The following is a 19,484-nucleotide window of genomic DNA, read 5'->3' as shown; positions in this document are numbered from 1 at the left end:
TCAAGCAGCTTCTCCTTTTACTCCCCTTCTTGATGGCCTTGGACTGTGAGCCAGAACAACACATTCTCCCCTAAGTTGCTTTCGTCAGCATATTTGATCACAACAGAAATTGAAACTGAAGTGGAGCTCTTGTGAAATATACCACTGTTATAACAAGATGGCTGACCGGCATCTCTGAGATGGAGCTGAGAACCTCTGTTTTTAGGAAGTTCCCATCTGTTGCTAATGCTGCTGACTCAGAAAACGCCCTCAGATGCACATCTGATGTTTCTTTATCTTAGCATTTGATACAAATTATGTAGAGGCATCTTACTGATCTCTTGCCCTCAGTGTGGCTGCAACAGAGAACAGAGACACTGCTTTGTTAATTTCTGAAACATTGCACTTGATACTATGGCTGGCACAATGTAGCGCTATGGGAATAGAAGGAAGAGAAAAGAGAAACAATGATAAACAGGCTTTTTTTTTCTTCTTCAAAGTTTGGCATACAGAAGATGTAGAGATTTTCAGAGAACATTTCCGGATGCTGTTAGTTAGCAGCGTTAAGTCATCTACAAAGTCCACGTGCTCTGCTGTCTATGGTTAAACCCGTGCAACGCCATACTATGAGCAGAGTCTTAGAATGCTGAGTTTCACCATGTGATGATAGGTTTGTCCCTTAATAACCCACTAAACTTGTTTTTATGCTCACAGAATGAGTATAATAAAATGGTGCTAACTGAGCCATTGTGTGTTTAAGTGAGGCAGTACATGCAAAATGGTTTTCATGGTACTTAGTATATTATGGAACACTAATAAATGTTAACTACCATTTTATTATATGCTCCCTTAAATTGCTTACTTACAAAATGATAAGAAGACTTCAGTAATGTGGTATATATGAATTCTAAAGAAACATCGAATTTCTTAAATTTAGGCATTTTTGGCCTCATGCAACAGTATTTATTTTAAACATTTAATATATTCTTAAACAGAGGATGGTTGTTGAGGTGAAGGAATGTAATAAGAAAATTACTTATTTTGGACTTTTAATGAAGGTTATAAATTTTTATTTAAATTCCTATTAATACACGACAGAGGAAAAATTTTTCAGAAGTAGTAATGTACTTAAAGAATATGTCTCTTACAATAACTTGGAGTCAGAGAGAGAGAGCTTCATACAAAGATCTCTAAAGATTCATAGTCCTTAAATAAACATTTCTCTGAGGTATTGCCAATCTTCACTATACTAGTTTTAGTTATGGTTAGAATATAGATAGCAATTATAATATCCAGAAGTAGGATCCCAGTGAGTCATTTGCAAACCATGGAAGGGGCTCAGATACCAGGCAGAAGTGATGAAACTTGGCAAGCAAGGATTTTGAGACTAGGTAACTGTACTGGGTAGTCATAGGTAGGTCTCATGGGATCATGCTCTTTCACAGACGAAGAATGTGGGGGAAGGAGGTTCTAGTTATTAGAACTGTACTTCTCCTGTCCTTGCACTTGGCATTCATTTGGTCATTTGTTGTTTAAAGTATGTTGTCTATCCCAGGCTTTGATAATCATTGCCATCATATGGTTTGATTTAACTTCTATATCTGTTTATGAACTACATTCTGGAATTGACCCTATTAGCAGATGGAAGCTTCTAGCACTCAAGACAATTCTTGAATCACATAGTTACCAGTGCACTTGGTGTTTCTAACCCCAGATTCTGATAACAGGAAGGATAATGTATCCCACTAAAATGACTTCCTCAGTATTGACACTCTCCTGTGTCGCTGTCACAGAGCTAAGGTGTCATGGTTGTCAGAGAAGACCGCCCCAAATGGCAGTGGGAATGTGAATATATAATCTATGTTGGTCTGGCTTAAGGCCTTTATCCTCTGGCACACCATCATCACTGGACCCTCACCAAAACTCCTCTCATACATCCTGCTATTGTTTAGAGTCATGGGAATCCTGTGGCCATTGTTCTGCAGGACCAGTCTCTTCACATACTCCAACAGGTCATAGGTGGGGTAGATGTTAAGGTGGGCCAACCCAAGGCTCAGGATGTGGGTCTGGGCGGAGCTGAGCTTTCTGCATTGTGGAAGATTCGCTGGGATATGTGCCCTACCTCCTCAGAAATCAACATTCACTATTTAAGGAATATTTTTTCAACAGTGAAATGGAAACCTTATCATCCTTCTGTTTAAGTATATTCTGTAACCATGGCGTTCAAAGGTAGAAGTTTTATAAAGGAGTTTGAAAGTGACTCGAAAGGGTCACCTCTGTTTCCATTCTTTTCATGTCTCTGTCTCCCATGGAATCAGGTTGATCCTGAGACTGATTCATTTCAATCACAAGATGGATCAGAGAGAGATGGAGGGAGGGAGAGAGGGAGAGAGACAGAACCATGCAATGAAATTGTTATTTCAGGTCGATTGATGGGCCTTATTTAGATGGTAACAGAATTTGGAATTTAGATTGTATTAGCCTCTTAATTCAATGCCAAGTGTAAGTGAGAGTCACCTGCAGTGCCGGAGACAGGCAAATCCTCCCCAAATTGTACAACTAAAGAGGAGTGCAATATATGCCTGAAGTCAACCCTGTTTCCAAGCAAGGACAGTGTCTAATAAATCCCAATGTACAGGCGTGTCTCTTTTCTCAGGCTAACTCTGGAGCTGTGCAAGTTTAAGTAAGATTGTTTCCATAGGAGGACTAAGGAACAAAGGGGATCAATGTGGCTATTCCCCTGAATTAATATGTATTTTTCACAAACTTGCAGCTCAGTGTTCCTTGTAACTTGTTACTTTTGTCAAACAATTAGTAAGAGATGAATGTTTAGCAAAATTACCCATGGTTATACTGACTAACATCAGTTGTTATCTTGCATTTTTCACTGTTTCCTTACTTTAATTCTGATTGCCTGTTTCAGTTTTAATTCTTCAACACTGATAGAAAATGACAGGGGGAAGTGTCGGGAGTATGGAGGACACATGATCACTAAGCTGCCTTCTCTGCATCTTTGCTCCATGGATACAGTCTCTGTGATAAAGAGTTGGTGTGCTCACACATTGTCTAAATGGAATACATTTTCAGAGTGAACTGAGAGTAGGTGGGGATGGGGACTAGAGATATCAGGTATTGGAGGGAAGTGGTGAAGGGGGGAATGAGCAGAGAGACAGCTGGAATTGGGGAGCATGGGAGGGTGCTGGTGTGGAAATCTAGTGCAGTAGAAACTTTCTGGAATCTATCAGGTGACCCTAGTGAGAACTTCTGCTAATGGAGGATAAGGAGTCTGAACTGGATATCTTTTATAGCCAGGCAAGGCTTTTAATAGTGGGAATGGGTTACATTCGGTTGAGTTGTTGGGTGAAGGGTTCTCCTGGATCTCCCCAAACAACCCAGACTGATACTAGGACAGAAGATTTCTCTCTGAAAACTGACAGCAGGGACTCATTGCTGAGGACAACATCCACATAGCTTATTGAATGTAGCAAGATTGAGCTGGTGCCATCATGGAACCTTCACCTCTACGTTCTAATCTCTTTGGTGTGAAAAAGTACCCTGTTGGCTATAGAAAGAAAAACCTGGACACCAGTCCAGCCACATAGCCCTCACCCTACAATCTGTTCTGCCTGAAAGATGTGCTGAGGCCATGGTGGCACAGAACTTGTGCCAACCAATAATTTGTCTTAACTTGAGGCCCATGGCATGAGAGGGAATCCATGCCCTATACAGCCTGGATGGCCAGGAACAGAGATTGGAAAGCCCAGAGACCAAGGGTAGAACCTTAAAAGACTGTCAGAACAACAAAACAAAATAATCAATGCAATGATCTCTGATGGTATTCTGCTATGCTCATAAATTGGTACCTAATGCAGTAATCATCAGAGAGGCTTTCTCAGGCAACAGATAGAAGCCAGTACAGAAAACCACAGTCAGACAGTGTTGTAGGAGCACACTTGTTTGTTCCCGGCTGCTAAGACTCAAAATAACCACACAGAAACTGTATCAATTAAATCACTGCTTGGCCTATTAGCTTTAGTTTCTTATTGACTATATCTTACATCTTAATTTAACCCATTTCTATTAATCTGTATATCACCTCGTGGTTGTGGCTTACCAGCAATATTCTGGCTTGTCTGTCCCTGTTGGTGGCTACATGGCATTTTCTGACTCTGCTTTCTTTCTTCCAGCATTCAGTTTAGTTTTCCCCACCTAGCTCTGTTCAGCTAAGCCACTGGCCAAAACAGATTTATTCATTGACCAATAAAAGCAACACATAAACAGAAGAACTTCCCACACCAAGACAGTATGCAGAGTGAGTCTAAATTGGAGGCCTCCATTGGGTCCCTCCCCTCATATATGGAGAACCCCATGGACAATGTAGAGGAAAGATTGCAGGAGTCAGGGGGGTTGAGGATAGCATGAGAATATGGCCCACTGAATCAACTAAGCAGGGCTCTCATGGGTTCACAGGGATTGTAGTGAGCACAGTTCTGCAAGGATATGCACCAGATCGTCTGTGTATAAGTTATGACTGTTAGCTTGATGTTTTTGTGGGACTCCTAACAGTGGGAGCAGATATTGTTCTGACTCTCTTGCCTGCCCTTTGTACTCTCTTCCTACTGCTGAATTGCCTTTCCAGCATTGATATTAGGGTCTTTGTCTTATTTTATTTTGTTTTATTACATTAAGTTGTCCTCTCTTGCAGGTCTGCTCTTTTCTAAAGAGGTAACAGAATGGGAGGAGTGGAGGGAGGGAAAAGTGCAATTAGGATGCATAATACAAAAAAGGGAATATTCTGTCCTTTCTCCCACCGTTATTGTCAGCGCTAATATATGTGTTGTATTCTCTTGACCCATCAAGTATGAGAAATAAATAGAGTTGTTTTTTGTTGTTGTTGTTTTATTTTATATGAACACTCAATGAGAACTCCATATTGGGAGTACTGTCAGTTGGCTTGCCCATATCTTTAAATAACACACCCATCTAGTCTTTTTTCCTTTATTCCTGAAATATAACAAAGCACTTTCCCAAAGTGGTTATATGTCTTGGTCTTTGTTGCAGGAATAAATGTTTCTCTCCATTTTGTGATTAGTATATCTGTTTTCAGAGAATTTGTATTGTATTATACAAAGCCCCTTTCCCACCATCTATGCTGTGCAAAATTACATTTTCTCTGTAGGTCTGAGATAAAGTGTTTATCAACCTTTTTAATGCCACAATCCTTTAATAGAGCTCCTCATGTTGTGGTGATCCCCAACCATAAAACTATATTTGCTGCTACTTCATAAATGTAATTTTGTTACTGTTATTAATTATAATGTAAATGTCTGCGCTTTCAGGTAGTCTTAGGTGACCACTGTGAAAGGGTCATTAGACCCTCAAAGGGTTATGACCCACAGGTTGAGAACCACTGGGAAGAGCATGTTTGGCTACAAGAATGTGAAGAAATGTTTTTAAGTTCTAACGTCTTATGATATTATGAACATACACAATGGACTACATGGAAAGAAGCATTGCGGGTGAATTTTAAACCATAAATGAAGGAGATACAATAGTATTTTCACCTTTTCCTCTCAGTTAGTCATTTCTGACTACATGAATGAATGAATCAGAATTTCCAATTCTCCTTAAACAATTCAAGAATAATAGGGAGACAGACAGGCCAGCAAGTACAAGAATGTGTTAAAAATATGTAACAAGAAGGATTTGTACAAGGTTCAAATCCAATGAGGAAGAAATCTGCTTGAACAGGAAAATAACAATTATTAATACAATACACAGACAAAATAGAGCTGAGTAGAGATGTATATAAAATGGAGTTCACTATGAATAAATTACAGGACAAAACCCCCAAGAGGGCAGAGGGTCTTAAAAGTTGTTTTCCAAAGAGATAGGATTTGTATGGGGTTTTTATAAATAGAAAGGCCCCAGACAGTCAATAAGTGGGTCAAGTGTTAGTGCATTCAGGGGGAATAGAAAAGGTTTATTTTAGGGCCAGTGCGCTCCAAACTTAATGCAGTTTTAAAGCCAAATTGTAACAGGATTTGGGAAAGAGGCATGGTTCTTTAGGAGTCTCCTATCTTAGAGGCTCTGAGTGCATTCACATTGGCCTCCAGTATTCTGTCACACACCCAGAATCCCCAGGTCTGTACACCTGCCCTTGAGGCTTTTTCTTTCTCATTTTTTTCTTGGTAAATGACTACTTTTTTAAGGAATAATTTCACTTTGGAATTTCTCTGTGACCATTTTACTACTAGACTTCAGATAGTCCCAGAAGAGTAATAATTTCTTTTGAGAATCTGCATTTCTCCTGCAATTGGGGTTTTATCCATTGTTTAGTCCACTCTTTTCCATGTTGGCATGCTGGAGCAGTATAATTTAAATTGACAATGCATTTGTGCAGACAGTTTATATGGAAAAATCACAAATCAAGACTAGGTCCTTGTACTTCCAATTTGCTGAGCAAAGGGGGTGTTTGATTCAGTATTGATTTATAATCCTGATCATAACGATTATCATGGAGATTAAGAGAAGCAAAACAAACAAACAACACAAAACCCCAAAGCATTCATTTTTGGGAAAAGGTGGAAAGTAAATATTAGTAATAATTACTAAAAGCAACACAGCATAGTTGGTACGATGTTGCTATTTTGAAATTGTTTTTCTACACAAAAACAAACATTTTCTTCACAATATAATTATGACAGTAACACAATATAATTTGTAGTATTACTCTCTTTTAGCTCTTTCTAATATTTATCTTTAAGTGATGAGCAATAATTTGTATGTGTTTGTGGACTACAACACCAAAGTATGCTAGATACTCATGAAGAGAGAACTTTATTAAAGGCTTTTTAAGAGCATAAGAATAAAGACACTTGTTAATTTAGATGATGATTGACTTTAGAAAAGGAAATTGGACCAGAAATTTTCAATAAAGTACACAATTCCTTCAAGAAGCCTGGTTCTGAAGTCTTTTCTTGATCACTTTCTATCTGTTTTGTCCTGGAAGACCTTATTTGGGGCAAAATCAGATGAAATGGAGGTATCCAGTTTACACTCATATTCAAAGGGCAAACTCATTTTTCCAAAGTAACATCTAACCAAACAAATTTAAAATAAAAGCAATTGCCTATACACCAAAGAGGAAAAGTGACAAGTTAGAAATATTTACCAACAGTAGTTTATATTTTTATTTTGTGTATATATCTGTGTCTCCACGTGTGCATGCTATGTGTGTGCAGGTATCCTCAAAAGCCAAAAGAGTGTCAGATTTCCTGGAGGTGGAGTTACAAGCCGCATATTACATGGGTGTTGTGAACCACCCTTGGGTCCTGTGAAAGAACAGCAAGTGCTCGCAACCCTTGAACCACATCTCCTGCCCTGGCAACTTTTAAATATTTTAAACATTGTTGGGGATGGAAAAGTTTGGTAAACAGTTAAGAGCATGCACTGCTTCTCTTGCAGGGACTCACATTTGATTCCCAAAACTCATGGCAGGTGGCTCATAACCTTTTAGGATCCCAGCTCCAGGAGATACAGTGCCATCTTCTGAACTCACAGGAAACTGCACTCTAGAGCACATTCCCACACAGACTAATGTGCACATAATAAACGAAGTGTAAATCCTTAAAAAATAGTTTAAAATGAGCCAACTGAGCACCTAAATATTCAGAAATACACAGAAGGAAATTATAAAACTGCTTGAGATTTCCTTATGTACTTTAGTATGCTTTGCTAGAAAGTCCTCTGGGGATTTTATTTTTTGGTTTCTATATTAATAAGCAAAGACAGAAATCATTGATTCATTATACTATGAATATAATGGTGGGAAGTCAAAAAGGAAGGGAAGGAAGAAACACTTTGTTCTAGGGACTCTCTCTCTCTTTCTCTTTCTGTGTGTGCATGTGTTCCCTATTGTTGTAAAATTTGACTTTGTAGGTTGATAATTGATTTTTCACAAAGAAAATAGGAAAATTATTGAACCGATAGCTTTTCCTTTTAAGATGCCATTTCCTTCTAAATGCATTATATTTATGTAAAAAGTTTATATATAAATGCCAATTAACATTGCTTCTGAGTTTTAACTCTTATAGAAAGAAGCAAAGGACTATTCTTGCTAGCACATGGCCAGATTATTTCCTCAGGGAATATTTCTAGAACTGGATTAGTGGAGTGAACTTTGAAAGACTCTTGGTAGTCGTTGTTAACATGTTAGGATGAGAGCATTAGATATTCCCTGGATGCTGTAACTCAATCCTCCTTCTGTTCATTCTCTGCACAAGGAATGAAGGGCACTGTCTTCTCTGTTTGGATTAGGCATGAAAGTTGTAAATGTTCTCATAGTTTTGCTGCTTATTGATTAAATTGATTCCCTGCCTCTAGGAGTTGGTGGAGAAGATTGCAGAATCAAGGTAACTTTCCTCTTTCTCTGACTCTATTTTAAAACCTAAATATCAGAAGGAGGCTTGTGTCACTATTAAAATAAAAAACCCACAAATATCTTTTCCTATGTTAGTTTTAAAAGAATAGTTTTTCTGTTAATATATGGAGACCTTCTATTGAGAATGACTGACATGATTCATGAGTCGTGTGTTTGATCTGGCCTTTTAGGGTGCTTCAACTTAAACACTCAGCCTCTATGGCCTTCCCAAGGGAATCTCTGAAACAAATTGGTTGGGACTGACAGATACTTGACTAGGTAGAACATCTGTGGTGGGTAACTTTTCTTCTTGACAGGGTCTTGAAGCAACTAACAGACATACCTCTGAATGAGTCTGGAGTCGGTGAGATCTTTTTTAGAAAGGGTTTACTAGGGCAAGAAGACACCCACAAAAAATTAAGCAGTATTGTCCAATGGGTGGGCTAGATAGGAAGGTAGAGGGCAGAGCAATGCTGTTTTCCTGCTGGTGTGAATTTGTAGATTTATTGAAACCAATTAAAATAGTGGTTGGTGTTTGATTTAATAGAGTTTTGGGATGTACATGTTTTTCTCACTTACCAGCACCAAAATGCTGTCTGTTTAAACAGAACTTTCCCAGAGTGTGTTTTGCCTACAGGTAATGCCTCCTTCTCATTTGTCACATGTTATCTACAGGTGCTTTGGGTGGCCCTTCACTCACATACTCACTCATTATCTGAGACATCTTAACAAAGATCCCATTTGTAATTGACTGAGAGAATACAGTATCAATTATGGCTGACTTAATCTACTGGAGAATACAAAGACATCACCTAACTAGAACTGTAAATGAGGGTGTGAATAAAGGGGCTCTTACTGAGCTGTGGAAGGGGGGTCTGTTAAGGAGTCATGGCTCTTGAAACCTAACAACGCAACACATGAGGAATTAGACCTGTGAAGCATGGGAGAAAAAACTTCCCTCAGAGTTATGCAAAGGCAATTTCAACAACATTACCTGGAAAAAAATCATGCTGTTTTTTGCAGAATGAAAAAGACCCAGCCTTAGGATTATCAGTGTCTGTTTCCTAAAGCTGGTGAGTTCCTCGAGGGCTAGGGATGTGCTTTGTGCTCTGATGATTCTAAGGGATATGGGTGAATGATGGGGTATGCTGACTGATTCAGAGTAGAAAAAATTCTCTGTACCACCCGAATATTACCCAATGTGTTCTTATCCATGTGTCTGGGCAACAAGTTTCCCTTTCAGAGCCTTCTAACAGTTCAAGCACAGATATTCAACATGCATAATTTTATCACATAATTTAAAGTATAGTTATACTGACCTTTGTCAGGTATACAATCATGTATATCATGACTGACTCACTGAAAAAATTACATGCCAAGGATGGAGAGATGGCTAAGCAGTTAAAAGCACACACTGCTCCTGCCGGAGACCTGTGTTTGGTTCCCAGCACCCACAATAGGCAACTTACAACCAACCAGCTATAACTCCAGTTTCAGGGCATCAGAAACTCTATTCTGGCTCCCACAGGTTAGTGAGTGCACATAAACTCATGCAGATGTATATATGATTTTACACATACACAGAGAGAGGGAGAGAAATAAATGCATAAACTTTTTAAAATAAAATTCTAAATAAAAGAGTTTAAGTAGTTACTAGAGCTATATAATAAGCTGTAATGTCTCTAATATTGTATTATATTAAACATTTTATTTGTTCTAATATATGTTTTAATATACATTTAAAAATATCTTTATTTTAACCTGAAACTATTTTATGTGCTACCTAAGACATACATGCATACAATATCCTCTCTTAAACCACTTTACTTAGAAATTCCATATCCACCCCTACCCTCCACAGTTCCACCGGGTTCTTTTTAGTTTAAGCATCTTCTCATCCTGGAGCCTGGTGATTTTCAAGTCTCATGTAGAGTTCTTATCATTTGTATTAGGCAGGGATAGAAAATAGATGCTCAGGGGTTATCAACATAGTGGCAGGAAAACATTTAATGTAGCAGGATCAGCAATAGACCTACTGTGGCTGTCCTGTGCAGGTTTAATGCTCAGCCTGGCTTCCAGGAAACAGACACTGGTGCCAACACTGAGGAAACATTGAAGGAATGCCTTGTGAGAGCCTTCTGGACCATCCTACAGTCTTTTGCCCCCCCCCTTTTTTTTTAAAAAAAAATATCTTAAAACCACTTTCTTCCCAAGAAAGAGTATATGGAAAGCACAAAAATTACATATTTTTGAGAGTAATGGAAGCCTTGAATATTATCAATGGAGCTCTATTTCCAGGGATCAAGACTTTTGTGCTCTTTAAAAATAATTAATATATATAAGAATTCAAAAACTCTGTTACATTATTGGTCTTTATCAGAAGCTTCCTGGGTTCTCAACGCTTTATCCAAGGACTCAGCCTGCATTATGTCTTCTGATTCTCTCAGTCCCACGTGCTTCATGCTGTCATTAGCAGTGTGTTACAAAGGAGGAAAACTTAGATGGAAAAGGTTTAATAATTGGTGAAGGTCAAACATGCTAAGAGGTTATGGCAGTTGGTTTTGGATTCTGCATGCCAGACCCGTTCTCTCTCTCTCTCTCTCTCTCTCTCTCTCTCTCTCTCTCTCTTTCTCTCTCTCGATTTTTATTGAGCTCTACATTTTTCTCTGCTACCCTCCTTGCCTCTCCCACCCCCTTCAACCATCTCCCAACGTCCCCATGCTCCCAATTTGCTCAGGAGATCTTGTCTTTTTTACTTCCCATGTAGACCTGTGAAGCATGACCCGTTCTCTTGAGCATAGTGTTATTGCCTTTCTTTCTAGTGTTACTTATCCTAAATCCTGATTAAAGGAGAGTAGCAGATCTATTTAGTGAAGGAACATGCTACCAGAATCATGGATGAAAGACAGCAGCACCAGGTGTTAACACTATGAACTTTCCCTTCAAGAATGGGCATCATTCCTTCAGTGATACATCAAGAATGGAGTTAACTGTGCACAGTCCAGGTGCTAATTAACACTCTCCCCTCTTCTATGATTTTACCAAGAGAGTCATGTACTTTGAATTTCCTTAGTTGAGATTTAAAAAAAAAATAAAAGCAGAATAAAATTTGCCTTCATTCCAGTTGTAACATATTCTAATTTTCAGGGGTAATAGGTTAATTAAATTGATTTAAAACAACTTTTGGATACTACCTTAATTAACCTTTCAGATCCCCCTCCTGGTCTGGTTCCATTCAATGCTGTCAGTCTGCAGGGACATGGGTTAAGGCTCCTCACCTTCGCAGGTAGGCGAGGAGAGGTAGGGATCAGCCTTTGCCGCAGTCTCTGATTAGTGGGGCTCATTCGCTGTCAGATGCTAGGCACCAGCAGTCCATCAGGAGAGAACGGCAACACCAGTGACATTTATTACATGGCCCACATTCAGAGGCGGCTTAGAAACCAATTTCCATTCTTAGAGGCTTTGCTCCCAAAATGGGAGTTCTCCAGGATTCATAAGCAAGCCTGATCCACAGGCCAAGAAAGATGGAAGGAAATAAAAATGGCCTCCAGAAAACCACGGCCCGAAACCAGCCCAGGGCACTGAAGTGCAGAAGAGTGGGCCTCGATTAGAGCGAGACTTGCATCTTCCTGAGATTTCTCCAAGTAAATGGGAATCAGAACTGTTTGATTGGTGGCCTAACTCGATGGAGATCCACGCTGGCTTGCCGTATTGGTTGCCATATGCTTATCTGTCTGTTTACCGGGTCTGTCCTAAAATGCTTCTGGACAAGTGCTGTGATGGAGGATTTGGCCGGACCACACATTTGCAGGCAGATGTTCCCTTGCAAAGAGACCTCGGTGCAGTGAGCCAGGCAATGCTCTGAAAGCATTCCCGCCTCTCAGCACGTAGACAGCCGGGCACTTTCATTTTTAACAACTTATAAATAAATATCAGTAAATGGTCTGTCTCCTGACTGATCTGGTTTATATGACGAAACTGACACGAGTAAAATAAAAATAATTTATCCAACCAACTACAGCGGTGGGATCCTTTAAGCCCAAATCTCCTTTTCCTTCAGGAGCCAAAGCAAATCTCAGTTCCCTTGCTTACAATGTGGGCTCATTGGATGGAATTCATAATCATGTCAGGCTTTAAAATTATATCCCTTCACGACTGTAAGTAGCTTGGACCAATCTTATTTCTATTGTCTACTTTATCTTCACTGTAACCCTTTGACAGCCTTTCCCACAATCAAGAGGAAGGCAGTTTCTCCAAAGCCACAGTTAAATGATGTTGGCAGGAAGTGAACCCGAGTTCCAGAGTTAATATCCTGCTGGGTGAATCATTATTGCTATTTTCAAAATTCTTTTCCTTCATCTCTAATGGTCTATCATTCAATTCATCTGAGGCAATGAATTGTAACAAAAAAATCTTGGCTTGCATAACAATTTTTTTTTAAAAAAAGAGAAAGAAACGAAAAATAAATAAAGGAAAGAAGGAAGGAAGAAAACACCACTGAAATTGTCCTCTACCTCTCCCATGCAGGTCCTGCTAGAGTAGGACATTAGCCAGACGTGGTGCTAAAGAGTCCACGTGGCTGGGAAACTTGCCATATAGTCCAGCTGGCTTCTCTGGAGTTTAAAGAGAGGATAACCAAACCAGTTATGGTTGCTTATACCCTTTTCCATGAAATTACTTCAACTAGAGGCAGAGGGTTATTTAAAAGAAAAATATCCTGGCACCACTACCCCAGAATATGGGCTTTCCACAACAGAGGGCAGGGAAATCACTCTAGGCATTGTTAAATGTTTGTGTGCATGGGTCCATCCTGATGATTCTCATCCAATGTGTCTTTTGGCATTTGAGATTTTTGTGTGCTTTCTAAGTGATTCTGAGGAGTGTCTGCTCAGCTCTAGAGGCTCAGCAACTCCAGCAGTTGTTCCAAAAACATCCCATGCCACCTCTGAGGCCTCCTGCTCCACTTTTGCTCTTGTTTTCTTCCTCTCTGTCTGTCAGTCTGGTGTGTGTGTGTGTGTGTGTGTGTGTGTGTGTGTGTGTGTGTGTGTAATTTTTTTTTAACTCTTTGGGGAATTGCCACCTAGCTCCCTAATAAATACACAGAGACTTAACTTGGTTTGTTTCTAACCAGCATTTCTGATTTAAATTACCCAATTTCTCTTTAACTAAGTTTTGCTTCTGGGCTTTTTACCTTTATTCTTCCTTTCTTCCTTCTTTCTTTTTTTCTTTCTTTCTTTCTTTCTTTCTTTCTTTCTTTCTTTCTTTCTTTCTTTCTCTCTTTCTTTCTTTCTCTCTTTCTTATTCCATGGCTGGCTGGGTGGATCTGTGGTTGGCTCCTGCTGTCCTCCTCTTCTTTTTTTTCCTCACCCCTTGCTTATTTCCCTAGATTTCTCTTCCTATTTATTCTCTCTACCTGCCAGACCTGGTATTTCATTTCCCAACCTAGCTATTGGACATTCAGCTCTCTATTAGACCAATTAGGTGTTTTAAGCAGGCAAAGCAACACAGCTTCACAGAGTTAAACAAATGCAACATAAAAGAATGCAGCACATCTTTGCATCATTAAACAAATGTCTCACAACATAAATAAATGTAGCACATCTTCAACTAATATTCCGCAACGTGTATGCATGCACATCATGGGTACTTCATGTGTATGCATGCTAACATATATGTGAGTGCGTATGCATGTTTGTGCATGTGCATGCAAAGGCCTGAAGTTGACACATTGCCTCTTTAGCAATCAATCTCTTTGTTATCAATGCAGGGGTTCTTGCTGAATCTGGATCTCATGGATGCTGGCTAGTTTAGTTAGGCTCCAAGGAATGCTCGGTCTCTGCCCCCAAATTGCCTGCCTAGCTTTTTATGTGGGTTCTCAGGAACCAAACTCTGGTCTACATACTTACAAGGCAAGGGCTTTACCTACTGAACCATCTTCTGAGCCCACATGCCACCTTTTGAGAAGTAAATTCAGACTGATGTGCTCATTTAATGCTTGACCTTTCTTCCTAGCTATTCCTGCATTCTCTTGAATAAGATCTTCGTACCTTCATATACCAGTAAATTCTACTGTTAAATCCTTTTATTTTTCAAACAGGAAGTTGAGAGCTTATTAACGTTCTTTCCTTCTACACGTTGCATTTTGTACTTCCTGTCCTACCCTACATTTATTCTATTAAGGAAAGTACTTATGCATCTTTTATGCTTTGTTTTTTGTTTGATTACTACTGCCATTTTATTTAAAGCCAGCATCTCAGCTCACCTGGGTTTTTACCTGCAGTCTTCTCATTGATTCTCCTGTTTCTGACAGGACACTTCAATTAATCTTCCCTGTAACAGCCGGTAATTACTGAAGGGCGTCATCAGACGGTACTTGTCAATTTGAAACACTCTCACGGCCTTTCACTGTAAATAGAATGAAATTCACAGCCCTTCTCGTACTCTGCAAGTCTATGCATGCTTAGCGTGCTTTCCTCCTGATACATCAGCTTCCTGTGACTTTGTGAGCGGAGGCGCTTTCCCCTAGCTGTGGGCTGCCATGCTGAGGATGTCATCTGCTCGCAAGGTTTTCCCTCAGAGTCACACCTTCTGTTCCGTTAGGTCTCAGATGAATTGTCATCAGAACCGAGAGGTGGCCCCTGGGTTCTCGAGACAATCCCTTCCCTCATTAATCTCTTTCACAGAACTGTTTGTATTTCCCCAGCATGTACTGCTACCTAAAATTATTTATTTATTTGTTGCTGGTTCCTCTCAATAGAGCGTGTAAGCTCCGTGGAACGTTCAACCTCATCTCTCTTGTTCACATGGCACTTAGCAAATATATTACAAATATTGGTTGCATTTGAATCAGATGCTAGCAAGTTATCTGAATAGTTCTTTCTTATGAAAGTGTGGCCTTGGTTCTACTGTGACTTCGTCTTCCACTTGTGCCCTTACCAAAGGTAAGGTTTGTTAGATAGCTTGACGTTTCATGTGTCACTCCTGGTTATCATCTGGACTTTTCAATTCTTAATACAGAGTGGCTAAGTTGAGAAATAGGTCATATTTGTTCTATGCATAAGAGTGACTACATACCACTGAATGGCCATGGAAATCATTAAGCGCACACACACACACACACACACACACACACACACACTAAATCAATAAGGTGCATTATTGAGCACCTACTGTCTTCTAATGACCAGTGATATAACATTGAGAGAGACAGATGTTTACCTGTTTCACTGCTACTAAAATCACTGGGGTTCTGGAGATGCTTCTGAATTCCTCATATGGCTTCTTACCCAACTTAAGGAAGGCATCTCAAAGGAAGGCAGACTCACTAGAGGGGATGCTTCTGGATCCAACATATGGCTCATTACCCAACTTAGGGGTGCACCCACACACTGAGACAATGGGGATGTTCTATTGGGAACTCACCAAGGCCAGCTGGCCTGGGTCTGAAAAAGCCTGGGATAAAACCGGACTCGCTGAACATAGCGGACAATGAGGACTACTGAGAACTCAAGAACAATGGCAATGGGTTTCTGACCCTACTGCACGTACTGGCTTTGTAGGAGCCTAGGCAGTTTGGATGCTCAACTTACTAGACCTGGATGGAGGTGGGGGTTCCTTGGACTTCTCACAGGGCTGGGAACCCTGATTGCTCTTCGGGCTGAGGAGGGAGGGAGAGGGAAATGGGAGGCAGTGGCGGGGAAGAGACAGAAATCTTTAATAAATAAATAAATAAATAAATAAATAAATAAATAAATAAATAAATAAAGGGAAGGCTTCTCAGAGGAACTAATATGAAGATAGTGGCTAGATAGCAGAGTTCTGCATTTGTGGGAGGAATTATAGGAAGGGTTTTGCAGAAATAAAGGAGAAACAAGGAGGAGGGAGGCAGCTAGATCTTTTGAGCAATCATGTGTAATTCAATATTATTGTAGGTAAGCGTAAGAGGCTGGTCTGGTGGAGATCGGGAGCTACGCAGGGCTACGTTGGCACTATGATCAGTCAACGTTCTGGTTTTCTGCAGTATCTGGTGCGGATAGAGGGGAATGTGTTACCGTATGTGCTTTGACAGCCTGTAAAGCGATGATGGATGCCAAAACTAATGCTTCTCAGCTTCCACCACCTTGTTATATATTTCCCACATGTGCTTAAGGGAAAAACAGAATCTCCAGAGTCATTAATAAACTTATAATATAAGATCCCTTCAATGGTTCTGAGAAGAGCTGATCATCTTCCTTCCACTGTCTCAGACTTTTGGAGGGAAAACATTTTAACATTTGTATGACCTTTAATCAAATATTCTGCACACTTTTGGCTTCCAGTAATTTAGCACCTCTCTGTGGGTAAATAAGGTATTGGGGGGTCATAATGAAACACATAATTATCTTTTCACTTTTTTTCTATTCAATTTTTACTCCTGAAAGAGAGAGTGTGCTTTTCCCTTCTCTCCAACTGAGACTATGGAAATTCAAGAGGATTTTATCAGCAATAAACTTTTCCAACTTTTCTTCCTTCTGGGTCAAATGCACTTCCTTGAGCCCTTCTCTGGCTTCAACATCATCAGGTCCCTTGAACTCCTGAGCCTTTATGCATCACTAACTCATGAATGTCACTTCTCATGTTTCCCTTTTCCTTGTCTCTTCTGTTTCCAGACCTTGTCTAAAACACAAAATGCATTTTTCCTTACAGTTCAGATAAAGAAACCGGTCATCCCTTACTAGAGAGCCATGACATCCAACATTCAAACATGAGAACTTCCTGAAGTAGCCAGGACTTCCCATTTGAAGTATCAGAAATCAACTCACTATAGATGGGGTGAGAAAAATAAACAGATAAACAGAATTAAACCAACCACTATATCAACAACAAAGCACATACCCTCCCACACACAAACACACACAAACCAAGGAAACAGAAGATTAAATAATGTAAAAGAAGCTCAGGGAGTTAGTGAATCCTGCAGTAAGAATCCAGGACTCACTGGATCCAGGAGCTCAAACTTAGTATGAGAAGATTTCTTTCTTCTCTTTCTATCAATGGGTTCTTCTTGCTTTTAGTCATTTCAGTTTTGCAGGATTTTTAGTATATGGTGTGTGTGTGTGTGTGTGTGTGTGTGTGTGTGTGTGTGTGTGTGTGAGTGTGTGTGTGTGTCTTAAGAATGCAGTATTGTAATAGTCCATTCACCGGGCATGGGGAAGTGGGACTCTTAGACATCATATACAGAAGTAGTAGTGATGATTTCTTAGAGTTTGGGTTTTGCTGTCACAATAAGAAAATCTCCTGTGGATATAATTTGTTTATTTTGAGATGGTCTCTTCTTGTTATGAGCATGTAGGCCAAGCTGGCCTGGAACTCATGGGAACTCTACTGCCTTAGCTCCAAGAATTCTAGCATTAGAAGTATGCCCCATCACACATGACTGCATACAACAATCATCTTACAAGTACTTTTGGGAGTTTTGATACCTAAACCACAGAAAAATCACATTTTATTTCACAAACATAGTCAAATTTTATCATCAGACTATTCATTATGTCCTTTTTGGCCACTGTTTTTGAGTCCTCAGAATTACTGTGATACACAAGCATTGAAATTCCTGTGAAAACCTCTATAGTTTTCATGTGAGGGGGATTTCTCTGAACAGTGAGGTTATTTGATGTGAAAATGATTATCTTCCTTGGCCACACTGGTAGCATTTTTCTAAGAATGATGCAGTTCTGATTTGAGAATAGCAAGAGCCTGATAAACCCAACTGTTCACCTCCAATCTCATTTTCTCAGCAGTTTCTCTGTGCCTAAAAGGAATCCAATATTATTTGCTTGGTTAATGTGTCTACATGTAGCACAGGCCTTTCTAAGGTAGGCGTATCTGAAACTCTGCAGGACACCCATCAAGATCTGAGTTCTGCCTGTAGCAGGATGCATTGCTGGTCATTTTAGCTTTCCCGCAGCAAAAGTGACATTTGTTTTGCTACTGCTAATTGAGTGACTGGGCATTCTAGGTGAAAGGTTGACATTTCTGTAGATTAAGCAGTGGGAAGGGAAAGCTTGGTTCTTGTCATTGCAAACTTTACACTCTCATCATGGCTTCAGACTTGATAGAATTCTCACGTGTGTCTTATATCATACAGGATGCTTTGAGCTCTCCATATTACAGGAGGCAAATAATTTGTTCTTTTGCTCCCTATATCCAGGATGATTTTGAGCCATCAAGTTGGTCCATTTTCTGTATTAATATTTGTTACAGTGCTTTCTTATGTGTGTTGAAATCTCAAATGCTGTTCTTATCTTTTCCTTAACAAACTTGCCTTTGAAGGAATATTTCAAGTTTCCTCGCTGGATACCTTTGGCCTTGTTCTTTATCAGAAAATAGCTAATTATTATTCATTTTCTTCATGATCCTGTGCCTTTCACATGGATATGGACATTTCAAAATATTATTATTACTACTGAAGTAATGGAAAAGTCTTTTAATTTTTAAATATTTTCTGTGCACTATCAAAGAAGGTTCAGCTACCATCTGGAAGTGTTGCAAGAGATGCATCGAGAGTCATGTGGTATTATGATCAAGTGACATGATCACATGACTGGCCATCAGTTCTGATTATCACTAGCATCACTTGCAGAGATGAAATTACCTGCAGCTAGAGGAATGCATGTTGATATAGAGAGCATACCTGCTCTCCCATGACCTTCAACACAAAACAACTCAAGTAAAGGGTGAGAAGACTCAGCTCATGAATAGAAAAGGCTTCATTAGTCTTCACAGCTGTAAATGGATCTGTTGCTGCACAGTTGTCTTCTTTCTAAGGCCATGCCAGCAAGCATCATCCTGGACAGTGAAAAGAACATAAGGAGAGCTACAGAACAAAATAACCTTGCTAGGACGCTCCTTAAGGGGGGCAGAACAAGGCCAGGCAGAAAAAAGAAACAACTTTTTGCACGAGCCAGAGGTGATTGCTACATTTCTGCAGTGGGCTTCCCTTTAGCAGAGTGTTAGCAAAAGAAGACACATCTTAGACCAGAGAAGAAGAAAGTAGATCTGCTAGACGTTTCCTTAAAAGAACAGAGCAAAACTCAGGTGTAGT

Source organism: Microtus ochrogaster, chromosome 18 (assembly GCF_000317375.1).
Source record: "Microtus ochrogaster isolate Prairie Vole_2 chromosome 18, MicOch1.0, whole genome shotgun sequence".
Classification (NCBI taxonomy): domain Eukaryota; kingdom Metazoa; phylum Chordata; class Mammalia; order Rodentia; family Cricetidae; genus Microtus; species Microtus ochrogaster.
Note: the sequence above shows the minus strand (reverse complement) of the source record.